The sequence below is a fragment of the Mauremys mutica genome, chromosome 2 (assembly GCF_020497125.1).
Source record: "Mauremys mutica isolate MM-2020 ecotype Southern chromosome 2, ASM2049712v1, whole genome shotgun sequence".
NCBI classification, from domain to species: Eukaryota; Metazoa; Chordata; order Testudines; family Geoemydidae; genus Mauremys; species Mauremys mutica.
This window is the reverse complement of record NC_059073.1, coordinates 288536153-288550190: the sequence shown is the minus strand read 5'-3', so window position 1 is coordinate 288550190 and position 14038 is coordinate 288536153. Positions and strand designations below refer to the sequence as shown.

At 43.6% G+C, this 14038-nt stretch overlaps 1 protein-coding gene across 3 annotated transcripts in view; it reads left to right on the top strand.

Annotated features, from left to right (window-relative positions):
• The window catches only part of GUK1 (guanylate kinase 1), a 38042-nt gene that overhangs the window by 1883 nt on the left and 22121 nt on the right, over positions 1 to 14038 (top strand). Inside the window, exon 1 of one of the 3 annotated variants that reach the window (XM_045004850.1) lies at positions 11082 to 11100. The exons of the other annotated variants lie outside the window; for them this stretch is intronic. The gene's annotated coding sequence lies outside the window, so the exon portion shown is untranslated. Of the gene's footprint in view, positions 1 to 11081; positions 11101 to 14038 lie in introns of those variants that run through there. 3 annotated transcript variants of the gene reach the window in all.

Below are 14038 nucleotides of genomic sequence, written 5' to 3'. Positions count from 1 at the left end.
AGGAAAATAATTTATATTGGAAACAAAACAAGCTTACTGTGCTGGCTTTCTCAACCAGCCTGCCCTTCCCACCTTGCTATATGGCAAGGGTTCTCAAACTGGGGGTCGGGACCCCTCAGGGGGTCACGAGGTTATTACCTGGGGGGGGGGTCACGAGCTGTCAGCCTCCACTCCAAACCTTGCTTTGCCTCCCGCATTTATAATGGTGTTATATATATTAAGTGTTTTTAATCTATTGGGGGGGGGTCGCACTCGGAGACTAGCTATGTGAAAGGGGTCACCAGTATCAAAGTTTGAGAACCATTGCTATATGGGAAGGGTGTCCTGTTATAAAATAGGTTGGGAACCACTGAGCACCCTCTATAAAAGTCCTAAAGCACTTCATGGTGCTTCTGATGCTTCTTCCTCCAGATCCCATTAGTTCCCCCAGGACCTGTAGAGTATGACACACGTCATTCCTTTCTGCCAAAGGGCTGATGAAGCATGCTGCCCTCACATCACCTGGGAATGAAGGAGCTGGACTCTGATCCCTGAATAGCAGAACACTGCATTGCCACTAGCCTGCTGGGCTGGCCATTTCTGTTCTATGTCTATCAGAGCAAGAGAATAAGCCCATGATAGTCCAAATTAGTACCAGTCGAATAGCAGCTATGTGGTTTTGCCACATTCACATCCCCTTTCAGCTGCATTGATGGATGGAAGGAGACAGTGCTTTTTAAAACAAAACAAAACAAAAAACAACCCCAAAACACTTCCCCATTGGGAAGGTCCTTTCCAGGGGGGACACTTTTGTTGCTGTCTCCCACTGTGCTGTTCTGCTCCTATTCTGTTTAGTGTTCTGGGAGCCAAGTGAAACTTCTTAAAGCCTGATCTCATCTTAGATTCACTTAACTGCTGGCATACATAGCACAATGGAGTAGAGCTGGGGGATGTGATGGCAGGAGAAAGCAACCCAGGAATGTAAATGGTCAGAATGATCCTAGCACAATGTAAGGGACTGTTGTGTGTGTATATAGCCATGTTCACAGAGACATATGTGAGCCTTCTTGCTGTTTTTCATGCTACAGGTTACTTTTACGGTGGAGAAGGTACAGCATGCAGCAGTTGCAATGATCAAGTTTGTTAGCAATTTGAAAAAAAATCAAATGCTTTTAGGACTGAGTTGTTTGGCAAGGATTGAAAATTGCACAGGGTCCACGAGCTGGGACTTGCAGTCGCTCCTGGATCGTGTCCGAGAAAGCACTGCCAAGATGAGAGAACCCATGATGGGCTGAAAGTTCATTATCTTGTGACTCATAATCAGGGGCAGCTCTAGGAATTTGGCCGCCCCAAGCACGGTGGCATGCCGCAGGGGGCGCTCTGCCGGTTGCCGGTCCCGCGGCTCCGGGGGACCTCTTGCAGACGTGCCTGCGGAGGGTCCGCTGGTCCCGCGGCTCTGGTGGAGCATCCGCAGGCATGCCTGCGGGAGGTCCACCCGAGCTGCGGGACCAGCGGACCCTCCGTAGTCATGCCTGCGGGAGGTTCGCTGGTCCCGCGGCTCCGGTGGACCTCCCGCAGGCATGACTGCGGAAGGTCCGCCGGAGCCGCCTGCCGCCCTCCGGCAAAATGCTGCCCCAAGCGCGCACTTTTTTCTTCTGCTGTTTGGAGAATTCCAAGATTTTCTGGTCTGTGTTTTATGATAACATTTATACCACCCATACAGCTCACGAGAGCACTTTATAATACCAGAAAGAGAAAAGCAAGGAATTGCTCTGTGAGCATGCAGGTGTATGTGTATAAAACTTTATATGTTAAAGATTTTTCCTTTAGTGAGTACATTGTCCAGCAAACTTTCATTGCTAATACACCGAGGAATTTGACAAACAATGGTAAAAATTGTATCCATAACTGATGATGTAAAAAGAAAAACCTGGTTTGATTTAATTTTTGTTTTTCTGGTACATAAGAAACTGAAACCTCTGTAAGAAGTTTGTGACATTGTGCTTTTATTTTAAGAAGGTGCTTGGACATAATACACCAAATTCCAACCCAGAATGAATTTGTAGTTGTGTTTATAAAATCCTGATGCTGGAGGTTTATTCTGGAGTAGCTGACTCAGTGGCATTGCACAGGTCCTTTAACTTTACCATCACAGATTCCAAAACAATCATTATATCTGGAGGGAGAGATTTAATCAATTAGCATTGTGCCTAGTGAGGTCTCAGTGAAAATACTCTCTTGGTTTTCAAGTGGGCTGAGAAAAGTGGAGGTCTAGAATAGGTTGATCCCTTTGGGGGATAGAATTGAATGTTTAGATTACTTCCTTGTCTCTTATGCAGTGTGTGTGCAGTGCCTGTTCACCATGAAAACTTCACACAGGCCATTTGCTGTCAGAATGCTAATTAAGCACAAGTCTCAGCATATGAGCTGACCGCAGCAATTCTGTTTCCCAAGCACATGCTGGCAATTGCACATTGCTGTCTACAATTGCTTTGCAGCATGTCCCACCCTAAGCAGCCTTCCTCTGGACAACAGCAGGTTATGATTCTTTACTGTTCAGTTAAGTTATCGCACTGGGCCTGAAGAGAAGGTACCATGTTATGCTATGATGTCTTCAAAGCCCAAAAATGCTGTGTGTGTGTATATTGCAAAGTATTATTAATTTTTGCCATATTACTTAAAACTTCAACTAGATTGGCTTTCAGAGCTTTGAAGACCCTACCTGTTGTCCCATGGTTTAGAACAGTGGGGATATATTGCTTATAAAGAACATGCTAAAAATAGGAAATTAGATTAAAGATGTCTAATCCAGCAAACCTGTCGAGGCTATAGAAAAACTGTCCTCTGATCAGGGCCGGTTCCAGGGTTTTTGCTGCCCCAAGCAGCCAAAAAAAAAAAAAGAAAAAAAAAAAAGCCGCGATCGCAATCTGCAGCTCTGCCACCGCCGCTTCAGTCTTCGGCGGCAATTCGGCAGCTGGTCGTTCTCTCCAAGAGAGAGTGAGGGACCCGCCGCCGAAGACCCGGACGTGCTGCCCCTCACCGTTGGCCGCCCCAAGCAGCTGCTTGCTGGGCTGGTGCCTGGAGCCGGCCCTGCCTCTGATTTTCTTTTCTACTCCTAAAATGGCTTCATTACCTTCTCTCTTCAAGCCTTTGCTAATCAGTACTAGTTTTGTTGAACTCTTTCTGTGCTTTGGCTTATCTGCTGTGCTGCACTTCCCCCATGAAAATCAATGGAATATTAGAGTACCCCAGTGGAAGTCTGCTTGGATGTATGTGAAATATTCATCAGCCATCTAGGAGACATTTATTTATGCTACTGGTTAATGTACTTGCTAGCAGGGAAAGAACAGTCATGTGCTAGGCACATGTCTCCAAAATACCAACAGCAATGACTGACTCAGTCCTGAGCCACTTCAGACAGCATGACAGAGTATACGACTATGAGTGCCAATCTCAGGTCAGACTATCAGAAAATGAGGCAGACACTCCAAACTGGCGGTATATTCTATAATTCAGTTTCACCAAGCCAGTAATAAATGTGCACTCCTGGATCACTATATTAGTCTTGCTGCAGAATCACAAACAGTGCCCTTAGGATCTTCAGCTACCGTGCCACCCAGACAAACTGGACTTTGTGTTATTGATCACTGTACCATCACATTAGGTTACTCCCAACCCGGAAGGGTCAGTCACTTACCCCAGATCCATGGATACTCTTGATCTCACACCAAAGACAACACTGGTGGCCAATTTTTCTAGTAAACTAACTGAAGATTTATTAGCTGAGGAAAATAAATGAGTTTGAGAAGTTAAAGCAGGTAAAATACATTAACAAGTGAGTCAGTCTGTAAGTCCAAAATGATTGCAAAGATGTATTGATCTGCTAGGTTTCCATAAGTCTGTCAGGATTACCCAAAATAACTTTGGGGATATCTGTCTTGCATCTGGAACGCAACCCTGTGAGTGTTCAGAGATACAGGATCATTCCCTTTAAACCAACATAGATCCTACTCACAGAAGACAATCTGAACAGCTTCTTCACTTACTTGGGTTTTGATGAAAGCACCTGCCGATTGTGTCTGAATTTCCATTGTCGAACACAGTAACCCATGCTTTGAAGTTAGCAATTTAACATTTCAAAGGCTTCAATCTCATGTGATGGGTAAATGTAATGTAAACACACTGTAATAGCCAGAAACAATCCTCCATTAGCAGTAAAGAATCCTGCGGCACCTTATAGACTAACAGATGTATTGGAGCATGAGTTTTCGTGGGTGAATACCCACTTTTTCAGATGCATGTAGTGGAAATTTCCAGAGGCAGGTATAAATATGCAAGCAAGAATCAGGCTGGAGATAACGAGGTTAGTTCAATCAGGGTGGATGAGGCCCTCTTCTAGCAGTTGAGGTGTGAGCACCAAGGGAGGAGATACTGCTTTTGTAGTTGGCTAGCCATTCACAGTCTTTGTTTAATCCTGAGCTGACAGTGTCAAATTTGCAGATGAACTGAAGCTCAGCAGTTTCTCTTTGAAGTCTGGACCTGAATTTTTTTTGCTGCAGGATGGCTACCTTTAGATCTGCTATTGTGTGTCCAGGGAGATTTAAATGGACACAAATCAGATATTAGGAAGATCTTTGGGGGGAGGGATAGCTCAGTGGCTTGAGCATTGGCCTGCTAAACCCAGGGTTGTGAGTTCAATCCTTGAGGGGGCCACTTAGGGGCAAAAATCAGTAGTTGGTCCTGCTAGTGAAGGCAGGGGGCTGGACTCAATGACCTTTCAAGGTCCCTTCCAGTTCTAGGAGATAGGTATATCTCCAATTATTATTATTATTAGGAATGGCAATATACAAAAACCCGTAGAACACTTCAATCTCCCTCATAATGTATAAAATAATCTCCTTTAAAAAATGTGGATATCAACATAGGAGTGACCCTATTTACATTCTGACTTCCAAAGAGAAGGATTAGTGTTAGAAAATGTTCAATGACTATCCAGATTCAGAATTAGTTGGGATGGGGTGTTTTGTATGTAGTAGTTAGAAAAGAGAACCGGGAGTCAAAACTCCTGGATTATATGTTCCCGTCTCTCCCACTGGCTAGTTGTGTGACCTTTTGCCAGGCACTTAATCTTTTTGGCCCAGATCCACAAAGGTATTTAAGCTCCTAACTTCCATTGATTTCTTTTATCCATTTATAAATGCATCTAACATTTGCCTCCTATTGATGGCATGAGATTTAATGTTTATAAAGGACTTTAGATACTTTCTTGAAAGACACTCTCCAGAGTTCTTACACAGTGGTTTCCTAAAGGAAGCTATAGACAGCTGTTGCCCAAGTGCATCCTGTCTGGTTGGTTCTCAGATTTACTCTTATTTCCTGCAGCTCTCATAAATGTCAGGTATCTTGAGTGTTGTTCATAACTCATAACTTCCATTTAAAAACACAGCTTGCAATTCAATCAGCAAAACAGTTCCGAGTCACTAAAACAATGTCCTTTAATGGATCCTTACACATTTTATCCCCCTCTTGATTAAAAAAAATCCTATCCTGCTCCATAGGATTTGTCTTTTCTTTCATTCTTTCAGAGAAAAACAGAGTTCTCACTCTCTGGTTGGGTGCAGCAAGTCAGATACTTTATCTCTAGTAATTGCGTGGAGGGAGAGAGCTAAACAGGTCTCTGTACAGGTAAACAATTACAGCAAACATTTATGGCTTTTGTTACATACAATAATGAACAACAGCTGCATTTTGTTTATACATAGGTCATCTTGATATCTTATTTTTCTCTCTTCTCTTTAGACTATAGATTTTACCTAACACAAGGTCGCAACAACTTCACACAGTTCTTTCTCACTCGCCTCACATGATCCTCACGTCTACAAGTCTCGTGTTATTAGGGTAACAGCTGGCCTGACTCTTGCTCACAGACGGGCCTGTTTGCATTGAAATCCCTTTCAAATCCCTGTCAGTTCTTGCTCTACTTCCACAATTCAAATGCAAACATCTTTTTAAATCTCAGATGGGATCCATTTAATTATCAGGGCACATTTCTGGCTCTTCTTCATAGCCACCAGGTGGGAAACTGAGCACCTTCTGCATTAAAGTTATAGCCCCGGCCTATCAAAAGGCACTGATGGAGGCTGTCAACAAAATATCTCCAATAAAAAGCAATGGCTTCAGTGTCTTGTTCTGCAACACCCAGTTGGAGATGCAAGTCTGATGTGTCCGTACCGATAGGCAGCAACTCTGTGTGTTGCTTTCAGAGTTGCTGGGGTGGGGGGAACAATTCCTTCCCTCTAACGTAGTCATCTTTGCTCAAAAGAGGGAGAGAGAAAGGAGGTGCATCTTCCCCCAGCATCCAAAGCTTCGACTGCTTCCTGGGTACTGTGACAAAGCTCTGTCCTTGTCTCCATGGGTCCTGCATTTCCTGGCGGATTTCGCTAGCCTCAGAGGCTCATAGTGATCCTCCACGTAGCCTCTCTCTCTCTAGAGGCAAGGGTCACAGCCTACAGAGCTATTTTCGTCATAAGCCGGCGAGGGAGGTGAGGAGAAGCTCTCCTCCCTTGCACAGTCTCTGTTGTCTCCCAGTCTTGGTGATTCATCAGGGCGGCAAAGGGGAGAGCCCAGGCCCACCCTCTACTCCAGCCACCAGCCCAGGGACCCTAATAATATCAGCTGTGGTAGCTGACTTTTTAGAAACAGGACGTATACAGTTCCCTGGGCTACTTCCCCACTGCAGCCCCCACTTCCTCAAGATCCACTTCACCCTCAGCTCAGGGCCTCCTTCCTTGTGCCTGATACGGTGCGTACGGCTCAGTCTTTCCAACAGCGCAGCTTCCTCCTGCAGCTCCTGACATGCGCACCCACCTGACTAACTGGGAGGCTTTTAACTAGTTTAAGCCAAGCCCTGATTGGCTTCAGGTGTCCCAATCAACCTACCTGTCCTCCCTGCCTTCTGGAAAGATCTTAATTGGCCCCAGGTGTCTTAATTGACCTGGAGCAGCTGCCATTTGCTTATTCTGGTAACAGGGATTTGTTTAGCCTGTGGCTAATATATCTGTCTCCCATCACTTTACTATAGCCAGCAGGCCTTGCCCCGTCACAGTACCATGAACCAGTAATGCCCACCAGGCCTTCTTGACTATCTGCCCTACCCCGCTGGCAAACCCTTCTGCTTCTCCTTGACAATCTCTACAAAACAGCTACGCCCTTTCTTATTAAAGAACTGTGGCATGTTGAACATTTGGGAACAATGTAAAAGGATTCATTTTGATATTAAAATAAATAACACCCTGGATACTGTACTGATTGGACAGATCATGGTAGAGGGCAGTGAGTTGGGGGTGGCTTTGGGGAATCCCAGATATATAACTTGAGGGACCTGCTGCGTAGTTTAACAAACTGTCCAGTACAGATGACCATGGGTATTGTCATCTGAGTGCATTGTTGTTTGAAATAGCACTTCAAAGTTTGTGCAGGTAATGACACCTCCACCCCAAACCCAGATCTACCTTCTAATTAACTAAAATGCTCAAATACAGTGGTGAATGGGCACAGCAAAAAGAAATGGTTACCCATCTTCTTGTCATGTTCTCATACTGCTTCCGGCTAGATCCATGCACATGTGATTGCCTGATCATTGCAGTCCAAGTCACTGGAAGACATTTGTGCTCAAGCAGCTGGCATTCTAGGAGATGCTTCCTATTTTGAAGCTCTCTGCCGCAGTCACAGAGGGAGCCAGTGATGTAGCTCCACTTGATCATTGCGTCTCTAGACCAGCCAACTCCAATGCAGAGTTGATTAAGGTGACACCATGTAGCCCTGGGCTGATCTGCACGGAGTGGTAGGGGCTCAACTGGTGGGAGCTGGAGCACACATGCTACAGGGTTGTTCTTTTCTCGGTTGCCATAAATGAACCCTGGGTGTGAGAGTGATAATCTTAGGAGTTTAATGGTGGCAAAAAAACTGTCATGACTTCGGTCAACTCAGCATCAGTGTTGCATCATATAGTAGATGTTTTGGATCTGTGCATTGCCTTGTGTGCTTGACTGTATTAGCAACGTCCCGGCATATATGAGGAGGAACAAAGTCCATGAGGTTACTCACGTTCCTTCAGTACTTTGGTGGGTTCCAAGTTCCTGTTGTGTTTGCTCCTTCTCAGATTTTATGCAAATACCCAACATGCATTGACCTCTAGTTGGATATCAAATTCCCCTGTCAATCCTAACATTAGCACCCAGTGATGCCAAAAGCTCAGCCAGGTAGAGTTCCTCATAAGGCCAGTTTTGTTAGATTTTTTTTTTTTAACATGGATTGTTTGCGTAGAAAAAACAAATGATGAAAGCTGGTGGGTTTTAATATTCAAATGGTTGGCTATTTTAAATCAGATGTTTGTCTTGGCTTAGATGTCGCTTTCTTTTTCTGTTGCTTTTGTTCAACATCTTGGCGCAGAATTAACTAGGAAAATGGTGTTGCCAGTTAACTTTCACAGAGGGCTGTAGGACATGGCCTTAGAGTGTACTAGGAAGTCCAAAACTAGGTTTATTTTTCCATTTAACCCCCCAAAATAGTATTTTTTTAATATATTAATGTTTCCAGACTCCTTTTATCCTACCAGCTATCTGTTCTGTTTCCAGGACCTGAGCCTGAAAGCCCAAACGATTGACCGTTTGTATTACGGTCACACCTTAAGACACCAATCACGATTGTACCCTCAGTGTGCTAAGGTATATAGTAACAGCTCAGAGACCAGTGGAGTGTTTGATATGCACCTCTGTTTGCATTCCCTTATAAGGACAGACAAGGTATTTTTATAATTACCAAATTATTTTACTGGACAGTGTAATTCCACTTTGAGGCCAGCCTACGTACTAAGTCCTATTTTTCCTCTTAACATCAAAAGGGTAATATACTGAGTATTTTGTTTAAAATGCCCCTGAGTGTATCAAGGCAAACACTCCAGTATAGCCAGACACGTGTTACTTGCAGCACTAAATCAGACCTTTCTCGTTACATTTCAAAATTAATTTTTGTATTGGAGAAAGATGCTAGGTTGACAGTTCTGGAGACGGACACCAAAATGATCAAACCTTAAAATGTGAGTTTAGGAGCCTAGCTTTAGGCCCGAAGCCCTTTATTTAGCTACAGACCAAATATTGTACAAGCAACTGTGCGAAGAGCAGCAATAAGATCTTTTACCACTTACAAGAAATGGACTGTCTTTAAGGAACAAGAATAGTTCAGTCCCCATGACTCAGTCAGTCTTTGGCTTTATGCTGAGGTTAGATGTCTTCCTCAAAGAAATACTGCAGCTCAGCATGAAATTATGGGCTTAATGCAGGATTCCTTGGGTGAAATTATCTGGCTTGTATTATGCAGGAAGTCAGACTAGATGATCCTAATGATCCTTGTTGACCGTAATGTCTGTGCAGCTGCCAACGAGGAGACCAGCTGTGCTGTTGTTTTTTGTGCTGTGGGCACCTGTCTAGCGGGATCTAGGCTGAGACCATCAGACTTGCTTTACAGAGGCCTTTAAAGAGCCATCAGATGGTAACACCTCTGTCAGTTTCTACTGATGTGGGCTGGATTGGCACTACTGATGTATGGGTGAAATCTCTGCATTCCATTACCGTCCAAAGGGTTTTACTCACAGCTGTAATGCACACCAGGCTTACTCAGTACAATAAAAAACATGGCAATAAATGATTTAAATCGTCCTGGCAGTTTTTAGCGTTTGTCTATCTTGCTGTCTAACAGGATTATGCTAAAAATAAGCCTTAAAGTAGTTAGAAAGCAGTTATTTTCCAGTCTTATTAGTATGCAATCTCCAATTTGCCTGACCTCCTCCTAAGCCATATCATTTCCCCTGTTTAGACACAGACCTTTCTCCTTCGTGGCACTCAGCGAAGTTACAGGTCATGTTATTGACAAAACCATATTTGTAACTGTTACCAGAATGTGCAGAAATTAAACAGGGCTCAAAAACAGAGCTTGGCCCTTGCTCCTGGAGTTAGTCTTAGCCTTGTATTGGCTAGAATAGTTGTTCTTTTACGTAAAGAACAGTTGTCCGCTTTGTAGCACCAAACTGCTAGCTACAACCCTGTGCGAACGCATTTCCCCAGCCAGTGTAGACTGGGCTATAGGCATAGGCCCTGTTCAATATGATTGGTTTGCAAACATGTTTATGGTGACATTTATAAAACTTGCAATGAAATACAGGCAGCAGAAACAGCAGGTAGAGGAGCTTGATATGATTACACAAAGGTGAAAATAGAAATGGAGAGTGACATGAAGCATTTAAAAATCAGTAGTGGCATAGGTGAGAGTCAAGGTAATGACTCAAACTAGGTTACAAAAATAACCCCATCTGTCTGCAGGACTGAGCTGGACATGGAATCTAGCATATGCCCATATGTCACTAAGCCTACTGTATTCTTGTATATTGGTAGATCCAGAGTCTGTGTTATGTCAGTATAAAATTAAACTCAGCAGAGCTACTAGTGTAAATTCAGAGTGTAACTGAGATCAGAATCTGGCCTAGTTCAGTTGCAATAACTTTTGCTATCTATGGAGAAAGGTATAGATAAAATAAAGATCTGATTACTAAATTTTCCTTTTATCTTTTTACAGCTGTGCCTGAGAGCTCAGCATTGAGAATGCAGTCAAAGTTGACCCAAATTTCCTTCTTTTATCTTGAATTAAATAGCAAACCCTTTCCCTATTGTACTTGTTTTGATAGATGATCATGTCTTTGCTGCTAAGATGTTCTTTTTATGGTTGTGTAATATTTCAGATCAGTCACTTAAGTTGGTCCTTTGTATTTCTTAAAAAACAGAGTATGCTTTGATGTGGAAGGCTTATGCTGGCATTTATCAGAGGGTTACCCGGGCATGCCTGGAGATTTAGCAATAAGAATAGTAGGAGAGTGGAAGAAACCACAGGAGGAGATTAACGATCAGCGGAGAGTTTTCATTGGCTCCTTTAAGGTGGAGACTCTGTAATTAAGGGTTTAGATGGTTCACAAATAGCTCAGCTTTCTGCCTGCTCGCTCACATTATCAGTTTGTTGCTGTTACAAAGAGCTGGATTTTATACTTCGACTAAAAGGGCATAAAAGTAAAAGGTAAGCCATGTAATTGGGGAATGCTGCTAATATGCCAGTGCTATTTAAGCAACCACGATTCTCTCTGCCTCCTTTCCGGATCAGCTTTGAATAGATTGCAGTTCCTGTAACAAATTTTGTTTGCTTTAAATTTCCCTTTCCTGTTAGTGGCTGTTAACGGATAGGAAAAGAAATGGGAGCAGAGAAAAGAAAATGCAAAAGAGGAGACAGCAAGAATTAAAAATATCCAAGCACTCCTGAGTGGCATATACAAGTAGGAGACTAAAGAGTTCTGTGTTTCAGGCAGCCTAAGGAATTCTTGTTAGCAGGCAGATACTGTGGTGAAGAGTGAATTATTAACGCCTAGATAAGCGGCAAAGATCCACGTTGGCATTTGAGTGTCAGGGTGTGTTGGGGCTGATTTAATTATGCCCACGGGAGAGCTCTCTCCCATCGGCATAGAGTTGCTACTTGGGAGACCTTACTGCACCGCAACTTCAGTGGTACAACTGTGCCATTGTAAGGTCTGTAGTGAAGATGTAGCCTTAGTTACTACAATATTCAGCTTTTGAAGGGCTGGAGAAAAAGCTGTCTTATATATCTGGGGCTTTCCTAGAACAACACAGTAATAATTTGCACTTTCAGAGCCTCGTTGTTAAAAGTATTTTAATTAAGCCTCGTCATGACCCTATCACTTAGCGGTTATCCTTATTTTATGGATGGGAAAAGTGGACACCCAGGCAGAGGGAGACTGAGTGACTTGTGCAAGTTCACACAGTGAGTTAGCAGCAGAGCTGGGAATAAAACGCGGGGCTTCTTACTCCTCATCCTCAGCTCTAACAGTTAAGATCCCGTAGCCTCTTCAGTAGTTGGCAAGTGGGCGGGAATGCATTTTCTCCACTTTGGTATCTAGCATGACTCTTGAAATTTAGTGGGGACTCCGCCAAAGACTACGGGCTGGAAGGAAAGACAATATAGGTTGAAATTCTAACTGTGAGGTTTATTAAACCATGGATGTATATCGCAAGGAAAGTGATAAAAACTAGATAGGATAAAGCACTAATAAATATGCTCTAGGGACCAATTCCTGGGGAATAAATTAAATAATAATACAGACGCTCCCTGGGTTACGCAAACCCGATTTACGCAAATCCGGACTTACGGAAAAAGTTCCGTAAGCTGCTGCTTTTTTTTTGCGTAATTGTTGGGTATACGTTCCCGACTTACGGAAAATTCGACTTACGCAAGGCGTTCCAGAACGGAACGCTTGCGTAAGTTGGGGAGCGTCTGTAAATCTAATGTCTCTTCATTTTCCAGTTGCTATGTTTTTGTAAGAGTAAAATGGTACAGTCCCTACTTGAATAGTGCTTGTAATTAACTTCATGGGGGTTCTTTTGTAATAAAATAAATTTGTGTTGGTAGAATCCTGTACAAACAACACTTCCTTTTGTATATAAAAATTCCCTTCAGTGTATACAGAGATGAGTAGTTGTCAGGCAAGTGTCTGGTAATGCATAATATCCTGTATAGGGTATACAGAGGATTTGTGTGCTGATTTTGGAGCTTGCTGAATTTATAAATATAGCGTCTGGATGGACTGTGGGGCTGTGCAGAATAGAGTTAGAGATACACAAGTAATCCACCTGCTCTGTTCTACCTGCCCTGAATCTGAATTGTCACGTTAGGTAAGCTTGCAGTGCATATGTGACTGGAACTAATTCTGTAAGTGTCTAATTGTGTCTTTACGAGATTGAGATGAGACCTACTGAATCTTCTAGTCCAGCAACTGTTACTAGTGCAGGATTGTTCCTTTGGGGGTGCTCTGCTTGCCAATACAGGATGCAATTCATCTGCACCTTTATGAGCGTTGGCTAAGTATTAACTCACCTCACACCCCAGGGAATTATGCAGGTGAACACTCCCTCTTCCCTTCTCCCCCCCTACTAGGTAAGCAAACAGTCGCTGGTAGGTTGTGTCTGGCCCAAGGTCACACAGTGACTCAGTGTCACGATGGGATTGAGTAGAGGAGCTGCCTACCTTCCAGTTTAGGGTCCAAGCTAGGCTCTCCTGTGGAGGGAAGAAGGGCACTGAGCCTGCCAATTGAGTATTGTGAAGTAATTCTCACTCCTTGCCAAGTATGATAAGAGGCTGGTTTTGTGTGTTTTTCACAGATCACATCCTAACAGCCCATCTACCGCTGACCACCAACAGAAAGGCTTTATTTAACTTAAAAAAATATATATTACTCAGTTCCATCATCTGTCTGAAACAGCCCTCTTCCCTGTACACTGCATGAGAGTAAGATCCTTGCTGAGAGTCGTCTGCAGATGCTGAGCCAAAAGAGGCCGGGTCTGCAGAGAGAGGGCAGTCAGAGATCAGAATGTACGTTGGGATTTTATTTAGGGGAAGGGGGGGGAAGAGTAGTGGGGGCAGGAGTGTTACCTTTTAGTTGAGGAAAGACTTCACTGGGGTTTGAACCTGTAACCTTCAGTACAGGGGCTTCTACTGCTGGAGCTCAAGCTTGAGTAATTTCCGCTACTTTTGTAGCTGTAGTAAACCCTTATCCACTTGTGTGGCGCAACCACTAGAGGGAGACAAAGACCCACCCTCTCCAAGGTTGGGGTATGTTTGCACCCTCATAACAGGGTCCAAAATGTTGCAGCATGATAATGTAGTTTTTTGTAAATTTTCATGTAAACCCAGTACTGATGAAAGTGCAGTGTTTGATAGCCATGGGGATGGAAGTCCTCACCTAGTCACAGAATGGTGGCTTCCATCACCACAGTGCCTCTGGTATGACTCTAGCAATGAGGGGGTGTTGAGCACACTTACCCGTTCCATCCTCTGCTGAGTTTGTCAACTATTTATGGTGGATGGGAGTTATGTGGACTCTTGTCCAAGGCAGACTGGACTGAGACCACCAAACAGCTGTCAGACGGTAATGGTTTTCAGTCACTAC